This window comes from Ptychodera flava, chromosome 2 (assembly GCF_041260155.1).
Source record: "Ptychodera flava strain L36383 chromosome 2, AS_Pfla_20210202, whole genome shotgun sequence".
NCBI lineage: Eukaryota > Metazoa > Hemichordata > Enteropneusta > Ptychoderidae > Ptychodera > Ptychodera flava.
In genome coordinates this window covers 43,689,003-43,705,206 of record NC_091929.1, presented here as the reverse complement: position 1 = coordinate 43,705,206, position 16,204 = coordinate 43,689,003, and the positions used below count along the sequence as shown (strand labels likewise).

Sequence of the window (16,204 nt, the reverse complement as noted above, 5' to 3'; positions counted from 1 at the left end):
CCCTAACCACTGGTCCACGGTGCCTCCTTGATGATATAGACGTCTTTTGATCTTTCTTATCGTTTCACTAAAATATTGTTGAAGACATTTCGGCAGGTGATAACATATATAAGGTTGCGTATGTTACAGGTGATGTTACCGATAATATTGTGAAATCTGCCGTTATGAGTGCTTGTAATTGTGTTGGTTTCAGTTACAAATTTGCCTCAGTAAATTTAATAAGAAGCCCTTTCATACTTCGGCGAGGGATGTTGACATTCTCATTGATGATTGTGTCGCTTTCTAAGAAGGGGATCGTGCAAAAATGGTGGACATACTCATAAAAGAAGCTGTTGCCATTACTTAGCCAGCGTGTCTCTTAGCCAAGCAATCATCTTCGATTGTTTCATACTCCATCTGGATATTCATCAGTGAGTACCCCATTCAGTGGTGTCCTCAGAGACTATCAGTTGAGCAACTGGCGCCAGGGTGATTTCCCACTCAATGTGGCTGCAGAGTGCACTGGAGTAAGTGGAACTTATTCTGCTAAATGGCAAACAAGTGGTTGCCATCATTGTTTTGGACATTGCCATCGCCGGCTCTACTTCTCAGCTTTTGAAGGTTTGGGCCCTCGATGCCATAAGGAGTCAAATTATTTCTGGCTCTCCCATGTCTGTAAATATCTCTGTATATCTCGATGGTGGTGTTGCGACAAATCGAGCAGGATCTCGCCTTTGAATTTGAAGATCAGCCAATTCACTGTTTTGGACACATTCTGCACCACAGTGTTGTTCGCATGGCCTTTTACTTCTAGGTCAAACACCAGGTCAAATTGTCCGTGGGCTAGAGGGGGTCTACGTGCACCCCCCACAGGATAACAAACCTGTATTTTTCAGAACCCTTGGGATCCCTAGAATACGAAATGGAATTTTAACAGAAAAAATATAGGGACATAATAGCTGTTTTTGTCATGTTTTGAAGGGTACCGCAAAATCACCATTTTCCAAGCCAAATGCATTTCGTCAAATCTGTCTTCTTGTAAGTCATGTGCTGAGCTCATTTTTTAACATAACTTGTTTGGTATCATTAGAAAGGGAATTTATTCCTATTGAAGATGATATATTGCATTATGCAATATCTTCTACAGTTTTTGTCAAATATAACCAAAACTTACCCCTTATCCCAAAATTTAACATTCTGATTACAGAAAATCTCAAATTCTACCAATTGTTTAGCTAGGCATAATAAAAATGCAATGCTTTGTCTGAAATCTGTTTTATTTGATACAGGGACATGTCAGAATTATGAATTGGACTTTAAAAGAAAAAAATATTGCGAATCTACAGCTGTAACAGTCATATTTTGAAGGGTACAGCAAAATAATAGTGTTGCAGATTTGCATGAATTTGTGTTAAAACTGTCTTCCTATAAGTTATCTGCTGAGCTTGTTTTTGAATATAAACTAGCTTGTTAGGTATCATTAAAAAGATAATTTACTAATCTTTAGAATGACATATTGTAACATGCAATATTTTATATATTTTTCATGATATATAACCAAAACTTACCTCTTAGCCAAAAATTTACATTGTAAATTGCAGTCATAGCTAAAATCAAATTCTACCATTTTCTTTACCTAGACATATAAATTCCGGCATTTATTTGTATGAAATCTATTTCGTTCGGTAATGGGTCATGTCAAAAATATAAAATAGACTTTTAACAGAAAAAAGATTGGAATTCTGAAGTTGTAACAGTCAGATTTTGAAGGGTACAGCAAAATCTCAGTCTTCCTGACTTGCGTGCATTTTGTTGAATCTATTGTCTTTTAAGTCATCTGCTGAGCTTCTTATAGTATACAATGTAAGTTGTTAGGTATCATTAGTAAGATTATTTACTAGTCTTTAAAGAGACATATTGTAACATGCAATATCTTGTACAGATTTTTATGAAATATGACCAAAACTTACCCTATACCCCAAAATTTACATCGAAAACTACTATCATAGCTAATGTCAAATTCAAGCAATTTTTTTACGCAGACATAAAAAAATTAGGCAATTATTTGTATGAAATCTGTTTTCTTTTGTACTTGGCCATATCAGAAATATGAAATGAACTTTTAACAGAAAAAATATTGGGATTGTATAGTTGTAACAGCTGTATTTTGAAGGGTACAGCAAAATCTCAGTATTCCTGATTCGCATGCGTTTTTGTTAAATCTGTCATCTTATAAGTCGTCTAATGAGCTTGTTATTGATTATAACCGGTTTGTTTAGTATCATTGAAAAGATAATTAAATAGTCTTTACAATGACATATTGTAACAGGCAATATCTTGTATAGTTTTCAGGGAATATGACCAAAACGCAACCCATACCCCAAGGTTTATATTGGAAGTACTGTCATAGATGACGTGATGAAATTCCTGAATTTTTAGCTAAACATGATAAAAATAGCTCTGTTTAGGTATTAAATCTGTTGTATATGGTACTGGGTCATGTCAGAATTGTGAATTAGGCTTTTAACAGAAAAAACATTTGGACTGTATAGTTATAACAGCCATATTTTGAAGGGAAATGCAAAATCGCAGTACCGCAAACTGGCACCTTTTTTGTTAAATTCTTCTTCTTGTAAGTCATCTGCTGAACTTATTTTGAGACACAACCTGGCTTGTGAGGTATCATTAGTAGGGAAATTTATTCTTCTCAAGATGACATATTGTAATATACAACGTCATTCATAGTCCTGGAATATGGTCAAACTTTACCCCATACCCAAAAAGTTCAAATCGCAAATTACAGCTTATCTTAAATTCTACCATTTTTTGCTGCACATAATACAAAAGGCAATTCTTGTATAAAATTTGATTTATTTATTACAAAAGTATGTCAAAAGTATAAAATTAACTTTTAAAGGGAAGATGATACAATTTAGTAGCCATTTGGATCATTTTTGGAGGGGGAACCCATATATTGCAAATGTATGTGTTCGGCAAATTTGCCCTGATACCGGGGTGCCCTTCCAAATATGATCCAAAAGGCTACAAAATCATATTATGTTCCTGTTAAAAGTTAATTTCATATTTGTAACATACTCTTTTAACAAAAACACATATTTCATAGATTGCATACAAAAATTTGCCTTTGGTATATAAAGTTAATAAATGGTAAAAAATGGTAGAGTTTCAGATTTGCAGTAATTTGCTGTGTAAACCTTGGGATATGGGGTAAGCTTTGGTCCTATTTCATGAAACCTAAACAAGACATTGCATATTACAATATGTCATTTTAAAGACTTGTAAATTACCTTTCTATTGATACCTAACAAGCCAGGTTATGTCAAAAATCGAGCTCAGCAGATGACTTTTAAGAAGACAGATTTAACAAAAAAGCAAGCGAGTTGGCAATACTGTGTTTTTGCGGGACCCTTAAAAATATGACTGTTACAGCTGTAGAGTCCCAATATATTTTCTGTTAAAAGTCTATTTCATATTTTGACATTCCCCCGTACGAAATAAACAGATTTCATATAAAGCATTGCCTTATTTGTTATGTCTAGCTAGAAGATTGGTAGAATTTGACGATAGCTACGAATGTAATTTTCGATATAAACTTTGTGGTATGGGGTAAGTTTTCGTCATATTCCATGAAAACTATATAAGACATGGCATATAACAATATTTCATTTTAAAAAGTAGTAAATTAGCTTTTCAATGGTACCAAATAAACATAGTTATGTAATAATAGAAGATATTGCATGTTACAATATGTCATTTGAAGATTAGTAAATTATCTTTATAATGGTACCTAACAAATGAGGTTATATTCAAAAACAAGCTCAGCAGATAACTTATAGGAAGACAAGTTTAACAAAAATGCATGCAAATCTGCTACACTATGATTTTGCGGTACCCTTCAAAATATGACTGTTACAGCTGTAGATTCGCAATATTTTTTCTGTTAAAAGTCTATTTCATATTTCTGACATGTCCCTGTATAAAATAAAACAGATTTCAGACAAAGCATTGCATTTTTTATTATGCCTAGCTAAAAAATTGTAGAATTTGAGATTTCTGTAATTTGTAATGTTAAATTTTGGGGTAAGGGGTAAGTTTTGGTTACATTTGACAAAAACTGTAGAAGATATTGCATAATTCAATATGTCATCTTAAAGAGGAATAAATTCCCTTTCTAATGATACCAAACAATATATGTTAAAAAATGAGCTCAGCACATGACTTACAAGAAGACAGATTTGACGAAAATGCATTTGGCTTGGAAAATCGTGATTTTGCGGTACCCTTTAAAACATGACCATAACAGCTATTGCGTCCCTATATTTTTCTGTTAAAATTCCATTTCGTATTCTAGGGATCCCAAGACTTCTGAAAAATACAGGTTTGTTATCCTGTGGGGGGTGCACGTAGACCCCCTCTAGCCCACGGACTAATTGAAATCGGGCACGAGAATGACACCAGATTCCAATTTTGGGTACCAGATGTACAGTGTCTCTCTCGGCGCCGCTTGACTGGGATTATTAGTGTCCACATGATGAGTACTCGCTGTTTTTGTTCCTTGCTGAATCTTATTACTATAAGTAGGTGTCAGAGATTCGCTATCGTGCATTTTCGCATATAATATACATGTATATGCTAAAATGGCCGACGAAGAAGTCGAGTTATCATGACGAAGGAGATCTATGATAATGATCTGAATGAGACATTTGGGGAAGAGACTGTTTTGGGGTGCGCTGAGCCTTCTCCAGAGGTATACAGATTGACAAGACAGCTTGTAGAACTCGTACATGAGGCAGTTGACACTTACACCCGGCAAAAGGTCATCAACCCAGCAGGTGTAGAACTCTTGAGAATCAATGGAAGGCTTATTGATGGAAAGCTGTACTATAAGGGCCTAAGGTTGACATTCAAGGAAGGAAGAAGACAATACAAAGAGCGGAACAGTGTTTGGAAGAGATGTCCAGGGGGAGGCCCCAGAGGGAGAGGCCAAAGACCTCGATCACCTCGATCACATACCTGAGTTCCTAGCCACTATCCCCATGAAAGACAACTCCTCAATCTGGAAATAGAAGCCAATAGACTCACCCTGATGATATTGGCCAATGTAAGATCACCTGACAGAGATCAGAGAGAACGCCAGTGGTAATACAGAAAAGATACAGGCAATCAGGGACATAATAGATAAATGGAATAATCTCAACCTTGAATTGCAAGCTTACAAAGCCAAGCTAGCTCTTTCAATCAAACTCTGGAGGAGCTGTATGCAGAGAGAAACAATACACTAAACCCAAGCCCTGATGGCAACCCCCCCCAGAGTTGACGCCTGAGCTTGAAGCCAAACTAGCAAAAATCGACAACCGCATTGAGTGGCTCCATGGCCAGAACTGGATAGTCAATGAAAGGATGGCTCAAACAAGACCACTGAAAAAAGCTCTCAAGGATCTAGAACTTGAGCTGAAAACGAAATTGACAGAGCTGTTCAAAGGAAAGGGCTAACCATTGGAGCACTGCAAACTGCCACACGACTGGCGATCACAACACTTGCTCTCAATCTACAAAAAGTCAGCAGTCCACGAGGTGCGAAAGGCGGTAGCCCAGGTGATGACACCATGGAGAAAGCATGGAAAACGAAGAGCAACACTAGGGATCCGTCATTATTTACAGCCTGGGGGTTGGAGGAATGTGAGGGGGATCACTCAAAAAATTGAAGGCAAAAGGGGTTGCTCAAAATGTGGAAAGAAACAAGGGTAGTTACTCAATGTTTTGAGCGAAATAAATTGGAAACCTCTTAGAATTCACTATTCACACATCAATTTATCAAAATTTTCGATACGAGAGGGGACATCCTCTCTCGTGCTCTCCTCTTCAGGGTATTCTACTAGTTTATACTAGTAAAAGACATACCAAGAAAAATTTGTCTTTTACTAGTAAGAGACAAATTGAAAACACATCTCATATTGCACCAGACTACACCATTTCACACATCAATTCCTCAAAGTTTTCACAGGATCTAGGATATTAACTGAACAATTGCGAATTAATCCTTTATTATCACAGAAACATACATTTTCATTGACTTCAGTTCAATAACCATGGTAGCTAGAGAAATGGCACAGGAAGCTCACATATTTTTCATTGCTGCATTTTCTTTTGTCTTCAGTCTCTGGCAAACTGAAAACTGTTTTTTTTTTTTACAAAATGCATTGTCATTGTTTAGTTGTTAATATTGTGACTAATACACTGATTATGCAAAAATGTAATAAAAATATCAGTGTTCAATATAATTTTCAAACAATCTCACTGAGTGCAAAGGAAACTGAAACACCTCTCACAGTGACACACATCAATTTCTCAAAATTTTATATGTGAGAGGGGGCCGCCTCTCGTGCTCTCCCCTAGGGTGTTCTAACAGTTTTACTTAATCAAATAAAAAATTAAAACACCTCTTAGATTGCACCAGACTGCACCATTGCACACATCAATATCTCAAACGTTTCCATGCAAGATTGGGCACAGCCCCTCTGACACTTTCCCTCAGCCTTTCATGTGTTTTCCTCCTGTACTTTCAAATTCTGCCAAATCACACTGCATAAAAACGCTATAATACTTACTGTATTAACATGGATTATTGCCTGTATTTTAGCTGAAGAGTGCATATACAGATGAATACAGTCAAGAATCCATTTTTTGTATTCAGCAAGCCTGTATTCATGTAGATTCATGTCGATTCATGTGTATTACACTATAATACAGGCAACTCATTAATGTGAATTTATCTGAATTATTGGGTTTTCATGCAGTGTCAGATATCCTCGTGAAACTCTGTCATGATACCAATCCAAGTCAAACAGTACTATATGGTTGCATACTGGTTGTAGCGTTAGCTTTTATATCTGTATTTTCTTGTCACCTTGAATTTCATTTTATTGGGTTAACCTTTTTCAACCGTCGAGAGATAACCAATGATAATCTAGCAGGGTACATCAGGAATTGAAAGGTCTTTATTGCTGTACAGGTATTTATGAAAATTTTAAATACATGTATCGGCATTAACTTTTCTAAGTGGGGGTCAGTCAAAATTTCTGAGTTAGAGAGGAGGGTTACTCGAATTCATCATGATCACCAGGTGAATTACTCGAATTCGAAATTTCAGAGTTTCCAATGAAATTTCTCCGACCCCCAAGGCCGTAAATAATGATGGCTCTCTTATCTGAACGAATATCGGGTGCTGATCCATGACACAAAGAACAGATACATATTTCAATCGCAAGGAGATTTGCATGTAAAATTATAGAACCATAGTGCATGTCTCAGTCTATACAGACGCCACCAAGCTGGCTGATTATGTCGAAAGAACAGCCGCTGCTTACAGGTGCAGTTACAAGTTGATGGGCCGAATCAATATGGGCCTAAACATTGCAAAAGCTGTGTTCCTCATCAGCAGCGTGCTGGCTGCTGTCATTCCTGCCCTACTGGCAGCTGTGGGAGCAGTCGCCCTTTCTGGTGTTGTCATTGAGGTCATCCAGACGAGCACTGGGGTGGCAAGGAAAAGAAAAAGATACAAACTGCTCTACATCTGGTACAAGCAGCTGCTCACAGAAATAAGACAGAGTGGTCCCAGCAGTAGATGAGGCAAAGGCAGCACCTGTGGGTGATCTCAAGGCACTACTGACGTGGCTCAAAATCTATGTGACCAGGACAGAAAAGTTCGTCACCCATCCCAGAGACATATTCAAGAACAATATCATTGCCCACAGGAAATGCAAAGGAGGCAAAGGCTTGGTTGGCTGGCCCTCACATCCAGTACTGGCCCCAGCAGTTAAACTTCGCTGTTTGGTGCGCCACGGCCGGTTGTGGCGTAACTTTCCAAGACCACTTGTTGGCCTCCATCCTGCCCCTCAGATCAGATCCCTTCTCTTTTTCCATGTGTATTTCACCACCAGGCACATTCTCCATGAGATTGAGGTTGCACTGCCTGATGATGGCGCTTTCAAGGTTTGGAACAACCCCTACAACAAGGTTAGTTACAATGCCCTCTACTGGGAGTATGACAATGCCCTCTACCGGGAGTATGACATGAGTGACAATGAAGACTTCAGGTTCAAGAGGGGCAAAAGGAGGCGTAGACAATGGCTACATGTATGTCACCCCCAGAGGCCCCTTGCTGAACAATGGCGCAAAGTTCAATGGCCAGGATTTTTCCGTCAGCCCCGACGACAAATATTTCTACACAAAGGACATGTTCAGCTGGATACACAAAATACGAGGCCGAACAGCAAGAGGTCCCACTTATATTTCTTCGAAAAAATTATGGGCAGAAGGATAGTATTACTCGTTTGGCCCTGCTGGTGGTAGTGGTGATGCGGGCAGCGGATTGATGCAGGCAGGCACGGCCAGACTGAACAAAAGCATTGAGGCCTATGTTTACTGCATTCTGGGGGCCAAAGCCAGCATCAGGAGTTAATTGTTGGCAGGAACGGAGGCGCAGAACAGGCGCAGGAAGAGCTGGGTGTTCTCCTTGAAGATGAGATCGCCAACCCAGACAAAGTCACCAGCTACAAAGTGGGAAGACATGATTGACGCCATCAAAGTGAACCTGGACATGGTGGTTTTGCTGGCTCTTCTGCTGATGCCAAGCAAGATGCTGATAATCACTGGAAGCATTGCAGGGTACAACAACGAGCTGCAGTACGCCACTGCCGACATGAGTTTTGGCTACAATGATGGCATCAATGCTGAAGTGAAGAAAACATGGCTTAAGAGATTGAAGTGGCCCCTGCCAAGACAGACTGGCTTAGTGATGACAAACTACCTGCGAGGGCAAGCCACTCTCTCACGCCTACCCCAACTTATGCCCCTACACTGCACTTGAAGTAACATATCCACTCGAGCGGATAATGTATTTGCCCTAAGATGCCTCCGTCATTATAGGTTGATGGACAAAGACAGGTTCGTTGCATCCTTGGAGGCCATACTGGTGGAGCCTGAGAAATCATTTAAGTTGGCGTGCTGGCTGGCTGAAGAGTGGCATATAGTGGGCCATCATAATCATAATATTTATTTCCTGTATAGCGCATTACATATTTAAATATCTTAATGCACTTTACATTAAAAACAAACAAAAGAGTGACAAACGATAAAAGCAATTTTAAAACCTACAATAAAGTAACAGATTGTAAAACTCAAGAAATGGTTAAAATAGATTGACAAATAAACTCATGTATAAAATAAATTAAAAGGGTACAAAACTCATGTATAAAATGACTTAAAAGGGTAAGTTTTCGACCTAAATTCAAAATTATCAAGTGACTGAAATGCGCAAAGGTGCGACGGCAAAGAATTCTACAAACGAGGCGCACATATTGAAAACGCCCTATCACCATAGTAAGCTGTGTGACCAATGCCTTTATGTAACTTAATTCCCCCATTTGAAAATGAATGCAACGTGTGACTCGTACTACATCTAATCTAAAGGTCATCAAGGTCAGATGGTACATGACTACAGAGAACATTGAAAGTAATGCAAAGAATTTTAAATTGCATACGTTGTCAACAGGGAGGCAATGAAGGTCACGAAGAATGGGAGTAATGCGATCACTTTTTCTCTTATTGGTAACAAGTCGAGCTGCCGAATTTGAATCCTTTGCAGTTTGCTTATTTCAAATGAAGGGAGCCGAAAAGTAAACTGTTGCAATAATCCAAGCGAGATGTAATAAAACCATGAAAGAGTTTCTCAGTTGAACGCTGATCAGGCATACTACGGATTTTACCTATCTTCCAAAGAGCATGAGAGGTCGATTTACAAACATTGACAACGTGTTCTGACATACTGCCAGTATAGTCCATCGTGACACCAAGATTGCGAACAGTGTCAGATAAGTGAACAATGAACAAGGCCTTTTCTTATATCACAACAAGGAACTTGGCCAACGCCTGTAAATTTAGAAGAAAAATGAATGACTTCAGTTTTACCATCATTTAGAGCGAGCATATTGTCTCGCATCCATCCCCTGATTGGCTATTGACAAAGGTTGAGACGACCCAAACTAGCCAAAATTAGCCAAACCAGCATAAACCACCAAAAACGACCCATATCATCAAGTAAACGACCTAAAACAAACATTCTAGGTATTCAGGGATACAATAAAACTCCACCTTCTGGAGAAACCGTCGACAGAATTGCGGGCAGCCATGTTGTTGGTACTATCAATTACCAAGTTGTGGGGCTCATTTCGATGACACAACTGAAAACGAAAATAACTTCAGCATCGTAACTGGGCTCACCGAAGGAGGGCGCTTTTTCAAACTTTGTGCAGTGCAGTGCTAGTGGGGCATAATTGACGAATTTTCGAAAACATGTGGTCTCCAGACTTCAACTAGATCTTCAACTAGAACTAGATCTTCAACTTTCCATGGTAACCTGCATGCACGCATATATATGTTTGTGTGCATGCATGCATGCATGCACATATATGCAGGTATGTGTATGTACATGTATGGAACCAGGGCCACGGCACATGTTATCTTAATATTTGGTTTGTAGAATTTATTCAAATAAATTAATGTTGGTATCAAAAAAAATGTGAATGAGCTGTAAAAATGTAATAAACTAAAAACTTTGATCTCATTCCTTGGTAAGCCACTAAACACGACAACGGGGAAATTCCCTGTGCTACACTTTACGTTGTAAAAGCAGTAACAATCTTGCACAGCGCCCTCTATTGAAGAAACAAACCGAACCCCTTAACTCGTTGATGGCATGTATAGGAATTTGCAATGATCGAAAATGCCGGCTGGTTTTCGCCGTTTTTGGGGCGGTTTCTCCAGAAATCTGAGACATATTTCATCCCTGTGCTTATTTTAGGTCGTTTACTTGATGATATGGGTCGTTTATGGTGGTTTATGGTGGTTTGGCTAATTTTGGCTAGTTTGGGTCGTCTCAACCTTTGTCAATAGCCTCCCCTGATTTCATGAACACATAGCTCAATTGAAGTTGCCGAAACTCGATCTGCCTCGTAAGTGATACACGATTGTGTGTCATCGGCATACATCATGTAATCTAACTTATGCTTAGAAATGATATCCTCTAAGGTGCTGTGTACAGATTGAATACAATTGGTCCAAGAACGGAATCTTGAGTCACACCACAATCGAGAGATTGTGCCTAAGAGACACAACTGATCTAATACGCATAGACTTTGTTCGCCCCGCAGATAAGATTTAAACCAATCCAACACTGTCCCTGTGATACCAAATCTGTAACATAGCCTGTGTAATAAAATATATGATAAATCATGTTGAAGGCAGCAAATAACTCGAGTAAAATAAATATTACATCTTTGTGTCTATCAAATGCACATAGAAATATCATTCTGGACTCTCTAGGAAGTGCAGTTTCTGTACAATAGCCTGTTCAATATGCTGATTGACATTTTGCAAACAATATTGGGATGGCACAAATACGCATTTAATTGACAGAAAACAATGTGGTGCTCAATAAGCTTTGAAAGGAAAGGCAAATTCGACATGCATGGGGCAATAGTTTTTTAGAACGTGGGGCAATAGTTTTTTAGAACGTTGGAGTCCAAGTTAGATTTCTTGAGAAGAGGACGAACAATGGCAGATTAACAAGACTTTGGGAACTCTCCAGAAAGAAGAGACATTGATAATTTGAGTTATAGCTGGGACCACCTGTTCACAGCATGATTTCAATAAACCGGTTGGCAGTTGGTCAGCCCCAACAAGACTTGGGAAGCAAGATGTTAATGAGTTTTGATACAAAATAAACAGACACAGGTGTAAAAGAGCTAAGACAGTGATTTAAATTGCAAAACTCAGAAGGGTGACTGATTGTAAACCATGACGTATTCCTGCGATCTGAGACTGTAAAAACTTTGCAAAAATATTAGGCAACTCACAAATTTCAATGTTAAGGAGCATTCAGTAAAGTAGCGTGCATCTCATGTAATTTACAAGAGTATGTAGAATGAACAGCTTAGAAGATGTCCTTATATACGACAAGTCCTATTATTGTCAATTTTCTTTCTCACCAGCGTAATTTCTTCTGTTCATCCATTAGCTCAACAGTGTACCAAGGGGCTCATTGCTTGTTGGTAAAAACTTTGGTGACAGGAGGAGCACGTTTGTCGATCGCAGCAGGTAGTAAATACTTGTAATTTCCAGCCATACGAGTAGCACTCTCATCATCTGAAGGCAGTATAAATAATAAAGACGGCATTTCCTTAAGGTTGTCTACATTCACATTGCAAAGTCTTCTTGATGTATGCATAATCGTAGACATGATGTTGAAGTGGAGAGATGCGTGATCTGAGGGTAGCAGCCAGTCGTTTGTGATTGTTGAAATAAAAGTGTCCGATGATCTGGTGATGACGAGGTTCAATGTGTGTCTTTTGTCATGGTTGGAAAACGGACATGTTGTTCTAGTCCAAACGAGTTCTGACAGCCAACAAATTTCAGGGCATCACGATCACGAGGGTCATCAACATGATTGTCAAAATCCCCGAAGATCATTAGTTTGCCTTTGACAGCCCTAGGCTTGTACTCTTCAAAACGTAAGCACACTTGTCCTCCAACTGCCCGCTAGCCGTGGCAGAGGCAGCAGGCAAAAGATGGCCTCCTTCTCCTCATCCTACTCCTTCTCCACAGTATTTTCTTTACAAAATGGAATAATTTATGGAAGTCGCCCTTCATATTTTATATTTTGATATTTATGGTGTGATGGACACCAAAACCCTTGTTACCATTTTGTTCGGAGAGGCTTTGCTTGCAGGGCTGACTATTGTCTACTTAATGAGTGTGGAAAAAATGCTGAAGACAGAGATCACCAACCCTTGTAAACACGCCTTGAACAGAGTCCTCAAACTTGAAGCAGAGAGAGGAAGGTACAACAGGGCGTTGGAGAAATTCAATCGACACAGATAGGGGCAAGTCACTTGCTGCTGGGCTTTCTGCTTACTTTATGTTGGACTAGCCACATTTCTCTATGTCTCTCAAAGGCAAGACACTTGCAGTAGGTTGTATGTGAGTTGAAGTCACTTGCTGCTTAACTTGCCGTATTCGTCTATGTCTCTCGAGCGCAAGACACTTGCAGTCAGTTATGTGTGAGACGGCGATTGGCTTGTTGTCTTTGAAGACATTTGCTGTGTCTTAAGGCCACTTGCTGCTGACCTGCAGCCAACTTCCTGCTTGACTTGCAATATTTCTTTTTCTCTCACGAGCAAGAAACTTGCGCAGACGATTCTGTGAGATGCCAGCAATTGTTAGACAGATAAAATAGTCAAAGCATGCTCAGCTTCGTGTAGCCCTCTGCCCGAAGACCCATGGAGATCCCCACACCTCCACAGAAGCTACTGCCCCTCACCGTATTGGGCTTTCATCTGGTTGTAGAAGAAGTCATACCATGTCGAGCTTCGAGAGGTCCAGGATTCTCATGCCCAGATACTTGGAGCGGATGAGAACAAGCCAGCACTTGTCGAGCTGGACTGCTCTGAGATCATCATCAAAGATGTTGGCCCGCATTTTAGCAGAGCTAACCAACAGGTGCCAAAACTTGCCCTCCTTATGTGCTCGCACAGGCTGCACCTCTGCCTGCTTACTGAGGTTCTCCATGGTTTTTCTGAAGACAGAGTTGTTCATCAGCTTGTAAAGATCCTTTTCAAAGGTGGTGGCCACCCGCTTCTGAATCTCTGTGTTAAGCCAGATGTAGGGCTCCATCCAGGGGCTCTGTGCCAACTTCAGGCCACAGTGGATCTTCTTCAGCCGCAGCTTCTGGGAGAGATACAGCTGCAGGCTGTGGTAGTGGAGGATGTAGAGCTTGTTGCTGCAGAGGTTGGGGACCAGCTTTTCAAACTCAGGGGCACTCGCCTTCCTCTGAAGAGCCCTTGATGGTGTACTGCAACTACTCTTTCTGAACCAACATGTGCTCCTGGGCCAGAAGGTAATTATTGTGAGCCTGGTGCAGCTCGACAAGGTACTCAAGGTCTACCTCGAGAATGTTGCTTTCAGGAGCACCCTCTGGGTAGGTGGACAGCGACTAGCTCATCGCCCAGCCATAGAGGTTGTTGGCATCAAGGTAGAAGATGTAGCTGTAGCGCATGGCTGGGCATTGCTCTCCATCCACTGCAGGGTTGTTGGCCCTTGCATATGTTTTTGTCACCATCGAGACAAAGAGGTGTTGGTCGTAGTCAATTAGCAGATCTAACACGACCCCTGTCTTTTTCAGAAGCACTTCCCAGGAGGGACTGGGGCTAGTGTAGAAGTGGGCTGGGTCAAGGTCAAACTAGTGCAGGCTAGTCTTTTGGAAGATCTCAAACACATCTGCCAGGAGGGGACGTCTGTGCAGTTGTAACGGTCATGGTAGTCCCCGAGGGTGTGGCAGCCAAATGTCTCCCAGACTTCTTTTGCATGGGCGTAGTCACTCTCTTCGATGCCTGAGCCAGAGAGCTTGCTTTTGAAGGCCTCTTTTTGTGGGTCAATAGAGCACTCTAAGTTGTCCATATACTCGTAGGGTAGACACCTTTGCAGCACAAGAGGGTGCTACGCCCTTTGCAAGGCTCATACTTCACTGTTATGTAGAAGGCCTCGGGCTGGTTGACCGCCACAAGCTTGTCTAAAGGGAACCAGAGGTACCCAAATGAGAAGGAGATATATTTTTTGTGTTATTTGGGATGCAGGTTATCCTGCCCTGTACTTTCGAGATGGCGTGCATCAGGAGATGGAAGTCATAGCACAGCAGGTTGTGGAAGACGACCGGTATGGCTGTGATTTTGGGGATCAGCCACAGTTTGAAATTGCAAATGTTGTAGGCCACCCTGCAGTACTGCCCCATGATGTGGCAGTGGTCGCAGAGTGTCTGGTGAGAGGCTTCTCGCATATATGGCAGGCCATGTCAGAGCAATGGGCCTTGCTGCCCTCTACGGTCATCAGCAAGTCTTTGGGGGTGGCCAGGATTTCCTTGATCTGGTACTTCTCTGCTTGTACATCGCTGATGAAATACTCTGCCAGGTTGGGCCCTCTGTACCGCACAGGAGGGGTCGTAACGTCATCACAGTGCACGACAATGAAGCAGAAGGCATGGCTCATGATACTGGGTCACCTGGATGTTACTGGACTTTGGGTTGCACGCGGGGCCTTCCACCTTAGTGATCAGGGCCTTGAAGTCAGTGTAGATCACAAAGGCGGCAGGGAACTTCTTGTGATGGTTCTGAAAGGCGAGCTTGTTTTTGCCCTGTTCTGGCATTTTCAACCCTCACGGCCATCTTCCCTATTCCCTGGAACTTGGGCTAATGGGCCCCAGCAGATTCTTCTCAGTGTAGCCGTGGAGGCAGTATACACAGAAGTGTTTGTGATTGGTGTGCTTTTACTGGTTATTTAAGAGCCGTTTGAGGTCTTTAACCCACATGTAGTTGAATTTCCCAGCTGCCTCAATCAACATAACATTGATCTGGGTCATTTCCCTTGGCTGCATGCTGATGTGGAAGGGAACGACAATGCCCTTCTCTCAGCCAAAGACATTTATGGCCAGGCCTCCCTGTCTCTCCACGTAACCTATCTGGGAGAAGGGGTGGGGCATCAACCCCTCTGAAGGCCATGTCCAGCCAATCCCCGTCCTTTATGGGGTATTTGGTGGGCCTTTGAGGATCCTTCTCTACAGGAAATAAAGCTGAGTGGAGCATCCAGCAGAGGCAGTTGTCATCTTTGTTTTTCATGTTAATGATTGCCTTCTTGTTTATGAGAGCTGTTGGTAGTGGAAAGAAAGAGCCATCTCTAAGAGGCTTGTATTGCCAGAGGGTGGTCACTCTATCAACCACCAAGCCTGAGCAACTATGTGTCCACTTTTTCAATGTCCCCAGGAGAGTGGGGAAGACAAAGTCTAGCGCCTTCTCAATCTCCCTGGCCTGTAGGAGTACCTCTTGGCTATTGCAGAACTCGGGCTCTGAGTGATCTGGGTTACCATCTTGTGTGTCTAGCCTGAGGTGGACCCTCAGCGCAAACTCGAACTCCAAGTTCCAAGGTCATGAACCTCTTTGGTGAGTCTCTGGCTGATCTGGGGTCGTATACCATCAGAGGAGGCTCGGTGAGTCAGCTCAGAGTCAATGCCTTTCGACAACATCCATCTGCCAGCAGCTCTGCAGGTAGTTCTTGACTGCATGATGTGTGCATGATGTGCTATTAGATTAAAAAGTGT

The 16,204-nt window shown here is 41.2% G+C and overlaps 1 protein-coding gene across 1 annotated transcript in view; it reads right to left on the bottom strand.

Annotated features, from left to right (window-relative positions):
- Positions 1-16,204, bottom strand: part of LOC139121675 (von Willebrand factor D and EGF domain-containing protein-like) — a 56,665-nt gene that overhangs the window by 13,279 nt on the left and 27,182 nt on the right. The gene's annotated exons all lie outside the window — the stretch shown is intronic.